The 5,000-nt window shown below is 58.8% G+C and overlaps 2 non-coding genes across 2 annotated transcripts in view; both read left to right on the top strand.

The window, feature by feature from the left end:
* The first annotated feature begins 2,186 nt into the window (after positions 1 to 2,186).
* LOC124224164 (small subunit ribosomal RNA) lies at positions 2,187 to 4,099 on the top strand. The gene has a single exon (XR_006884498.1). It is a non-coding gene; the product is annotated as a small subunit ribosomal RNA (ribosomal RNA).
* Positions 4,100 to 4,940: 841 nt separating this feature from the next.
* The window catches only part of LOC124224167 (5.8S ribosomal RNA), a 155-nt gene continuing 95 nt past the window's right edge, over positions 4,941 to 5,000 (top strand). Inside the window, exon 1 of the ribosomal RNA XR_006884501.1 lies at positions 4,941 to 5,000. This exon is cut by the window's right edge and continues 95 nt beyond it. This is a non-coding gene — a ribosomal RNA (5.8S ribosomal RNA).

Raw genomic sequence — 5,000 nt, forward strand, 5'->3', positions numbered from 1 at the left:
CGACGCGCGGCGTACCGGAGTCGATCCGGGCCGACGGGACTTGTGAAAATTTCGGTCCGAGTCGACCGAGAGGCGATGCGCGGCGTCCCGGAGTCGATACGGGCCGACCGGACTTGTGAAAATTTCGGTCCGGGTCGAGCGAAAGGCGACGCGCGGCGTACCGGAGTCGATCCGGACAGACGGGACTTGTAAAACTTTGGGTCCGAGTCGACCGAGAGGCGATGCGCGGCGTCCCGGAGTCGATACGGGCCGACGGGACTCGTCGAAGCTGCGGTACGAGTCGAGCGAAAGGCGACGCGCGGCGTCCCGGAGTCGTTCCGGACAGACGGGACTTGTAAAACTTTCGGTCCGAGTCGACCGAGAGGCGATGCGCGGCGTCCCGGAGTCGATACGGGCCGACGGGACTCGTCGAAGCTGCGGTACGAGTCGAGCGAAAGGCGATGCGCGGCGTGCCGGAGTCGATACGGGCCGACGGGACTCGACGAAGTTTCGGTCCGAGTCGACAGAAAGGCGATGCGCGGCGTCCCGGAGTCGATCCGGACAGACGGGACTTGTAAAACTTTCGGTCCGAGTCGACCGAGAGGCGATGCGCGGCGTCCCGGAGTCGATACGGGCCGACGGGACTCGTTGAAGCTGCGGTACGAGTCGAGCGAAAGGCGACGCGCGGCGTCCCGGAGTCGATCCGGACAGACGGGACTTGTGAAAATTTCGGTCCGAGTCGAGCGAAAGGCGACGCGCGGCGTCCCGGAGTCGATCCGGGCCGACGTCGACTTGTGAAACTTTCGGTCCGAGTCGACAGAAAGGCGATGCGCGGCGTCCCGGATTCGATCCGGGCCGACGGGACTTGTGAAAATTCCGGTCCGAGTCGAGCGAAAGGCGACGCGCGGCGTCCCGGAGTCGATCCGGGCCGACGTCGACTTGCGAAACTTTCGGTCCGAGTCGACAGAAAGGCGATGCGCGGCGTCCCGGATTCGATCCGGGCCGACGGGACTTGTAAAAATTACGGTCCGAGTCGACAGAAAGGCGATGCGCGGCGTGCCGGAGTCGATACGGGCCGACGGGACTCGTCGAAGCTGCGGTACGAGTCGAGCGAAAGGCGACGCGCGGCGTCCCGGAGTCGATCCGGACAGACGGGACTTGTGAAAATTCCGGTCCGAGTCGAGCGAAAGGCGACGCGCGGCGTCCCGGAGTCGATCCGGGCCGACGTCGACTTGCGAAACTTTCGGTCCGAGTCGACAGAAAGGCGATGCGCGGCGTCCCGGATTCGATCCGGGCCGACGGGACTTGTAAAAATTACGGTCCGAGTCGACAGAAAGGCGATGCGCGGCGTGCCGGAGTCGATACGGGCCGACGGGACTCGTCGAAGCTGCGGTACGAGTCGAGCGAAAGGCGACGCGCGGCGTCCCGGAGTCGATCCGGACAGACGGGACTTGTAAAAATTTCGGTCCGAGTCGACCGAAAGGCGATGCGCGGCGTCCCGGAGTCGATCCGGGCCGGGAGCCTGTCGGAACATCGTCATATGAGCCTCGGTTAATTTCGACAAAGTTCCCGGAGTTCGAAATTTTTTCGATAGCCCGCGGAGGTTTCGCCCCGTAAGCCGACCGTGCTACCACCGTACCGGCGCCGACGTCCTAGCGGCCAGGCTCCTACTAGTAAGAGGAGCGAGTCGGTCGGGCCGGTCTCCCGTCGTCCGCCTGCTACGCCGTACCGGTACGTGCTCGAGCACGATACGTACTTCGGCGTAGACCAGGAGCGGGCGTTCGCGGACCGTTCCGTGCCTCGTACCAAAGAAACTACGCGACTCGCGTTGTTTCATCTATCGTCACTGCATTACCGCGGGTCGGTGTCTCAGACCGAATGGCCCTTGACGCGGTACCAAGAAGTTCGGCTCTCCGTGAAACACGGAAGGCCGAACGCTCCAACGCACGCGTCAACTCGCTTCTTTCCGAGCGTACACTCAAAGACCAGAGATGTTATAACAACGTATCCCAGACGCTTTCAATCTAGCCGACGGGTACGGGAGATCGTTCGAACGCTTATAAGCCGAGTGTCGAAGGTGGCGGCACACGGATCCGGGGCTGCCTGCGTGCAGTCCCGAAACTTACAGTAGACGCGCGGCCGACCGGGCTACGAGACCCGGTCGGCGATGGGTGGCGCACGTCCGAGCCGAGATTTTGTATCGAAGCTCCCTGGTTGATCCTGCCAGTAGTCATATGCTTGTCTCAAAGATTAAGCCATGCATGTCTCAGTGCAAGCCAAATTAAGGTGAAACCGCGAATGGCTCATTAAATCAGTTATGGTTTCTTAGATCGTACACACATTTACTTGGATAACTGTGGTAATTCTAGAGCTAATACATGCAAACAGAGTTCCGACCAGAGATGGAAGGAATGCTTTTATTAGATCAAAACCAATCGGCGGCGGGTACGTCCCGTCCGCCGTTTACCTTGGTGACTCTGAATAACTTTGGGCTGATCGCACGGTCTCGTACCGGCGACGCTTCTTTCAAATGTCTGCCTTATCAACTGTCGATGGTAGGCTCTGCGCCTACCATGGTTGTAACGGGTAACGGGGAATCAGGGTTCGATTCCGGAGAGGGAGCCTGAGAAACGGCTACCACATCCAAGGAAGGCAGCAGGCGCGCAAATTACCCACTCCCGGCACGGGGAGGTAGTGACGAAAAATAACGATACGGGACTCATCCGAGGCCCCGTAATCGGAATGAGTACACTTTAAATCCTTTAACGAGGCTCCATTGGAGGGCAAGTCTGGTGCCAGCAGCCGCGGTAATTCCAGCTCCAATAGCGTATATTAAAGTTGTTGCGGTTAAAAAGCTCGTAGTTGAATCTGTGTCCCACGCTGTCGGTTCACCGCTCGCGGTGTCTAACTGGCATGATTGTGGGACGTCCTACCGGTGGGCTTAGCCCTCCGGGGCGGCCCAACTAATATCCCATCGCGGTGCTCTTCACTGAGTGTCGAGGTGGGCCGGTACGTTTACTTTGAACAAATTAGAGTGCTTAAAGCAGGCTATTTTCGCCTGAATACTGTGTGCATGGAATAATGGAATAGGACCTCGGTTCTATTTTGTTGGTTTTCGGAACCCCGAGGTAATGATTAATAGGGACAGATGGGGGCATTCGTATTGCGACGTTAGAGGTGAAATTCTTGGATCGTCGCAAGACGGACAGAAGCAAAAGCATTTGCCAAAAATGTTTTCTTTAATCAAGAACGAAAGTTAGAGGTTCGAAGGCGATCAGATACCGCCCTAGTTCTAACCATAAACGATGCCAGCTAGCGATCCGCCGAAGTTCCTCCGATGACTCGGCGGGCAGCTTCCGGGAAACCAAAGCTTTTGGGTTCCGGGGGAAGTATGGTTGCAAAGCTGAAACTTAAAGGAATTGACGGAAGGGCACCACCAGGAGTGGAGCCTGCGGCTTAATTTGACTCAACACGGGAAACCTCACCAGGCCCGGACACCGGAAGGATTGACAGATTGAGAGCTCTTTCTTGATTCGGTGGGTGGTGGTGCATGGCCGTTCTTAGTTGGTGGAGCGATTTGTCTGGTTAATTCCGATAACGAACGAGACTCTAGCCTGCTAAATAGGCGTACCTTCCGGTATCTCGAAGGCCCCCGGCCTCGGTCGGGCGGTTTTTACTACCGGCGTACAAATAAATCTTCTTAGAGGGACAGGCGGCTTCTAGCCGCACGAGATTGAGCAATAACAGGTCTGTGATGCCCTTAGATGTTCTGGGCCGCACGCGCGCTACACTGAAGGAATCAGCGTGTCTTCCCTGGCCGAAAGGCCCGGGTAACCCGCTGAACCTCCTTCGTGCTAGGGATTGGGGCTTGCAATTATTCCCCATGAACGAGGAATTCCCAGTAAGCGCGAGTCATAAGCTCGCGTTGATTACGTCCCTGCCCTTTGTACACACCGCCCGTCGCTACTACCGATTGAATGATTTAGTGAGGTCTTCGGACTGGTACGCGGCAATGTCTCGGCATTGCCGATGTTGCCGGGAAGATGACCAAACTTGATCATTTAGAGGAAGTAAAAGTCGTAACAAGGTTTCCGTAGGTGAACCTGCGGAAGGATCATTAACGTTTCGTACTGCCGAAGCAGCGACTCGTAAGCGCGCGGGGCTGTCTCGCCGCGAGAGCGGCGTGTCACGCCCACGTGTCGCGAACAAAATTTCACAAAAGTTTGAACGACGTAACGGTCGGGCCCGGTTGCCGCGGCGCGCAACACAATCGTCGTGACAACGAACGCGGTGCTGACGCCGGATCCGATGGGTCCGGCGTTCGCCGCGGTCGCGACGAGCGCAGTCGCCGGCTAAAACCGCCCGACGACCGACTCGCGCCGAGGCGTCGACCCGTCGCTCCGCGTCCAGCGCGGAGCAGCGGCGGGTCGTTCGCGCCTCCGGCCGACTCGGTGCCGAGAGGGGATCGCTCCGCGGTCCGCCTCGACTCGTTCGACCCGGTCAGGTCGTACGAGGGAGACGTGCGAAGCTGGTCTCAGCGCTTCTTCGCGGGCAGCCTGTCTGCGCCCGGGTGTCCTCGGTGCAACGCCGTTACACCCCGGACGCAGGCCGCGAACGCGGTAGGCTTCGGAGAGAATTTTCGCCCGTACGAGGAAGCTCGCGTCAGCGTCGAGGGCAGCGATGCCCGGGACTCGCTGACGCGGCCCACTGCCGTCCGCCGTCAATCGTTTGCATTGCGAGCCGATCGGGTCCGGCGCCGGTCAATTCCGGCAGACGACCCGTGAACTCGAGGCGACGTCGGCTCTTGAACTATCGCACGAACGAAATTTGACGCGCGGCGCGCGTTCCTTCCCGCGCGCAACCGCGCAAGGGCTGACGCACGCGGCGCCGCGCTCACGACCACAGAAAGCCGGTAACAACCGTAATTTTAGCATTTTTAATGCAAAATTCACATATATGATTACCCTGAACGGTGGATCACTTGGCTCGTGGGTCGATGAAGAACGCAGCTAATTGCGCGT

The sequence above is a fragment of the Neodiprion pinetum genome, unplaced genomic scaffold, assembly GCF_021155775.2.
Source record: "Neodiprion pinetum isolate iyNeoPine1 unplaced genomic scaffold, iyNeoPine1.2 ptg000106l, whole genome shotgun sequence".
Lineage (NCBI taxonomy): Eukaryota > Metazoa > Arthropoda > Insecta > Hymenoptera > Diprionidae > Neodiprion > Neodiprion pinetum.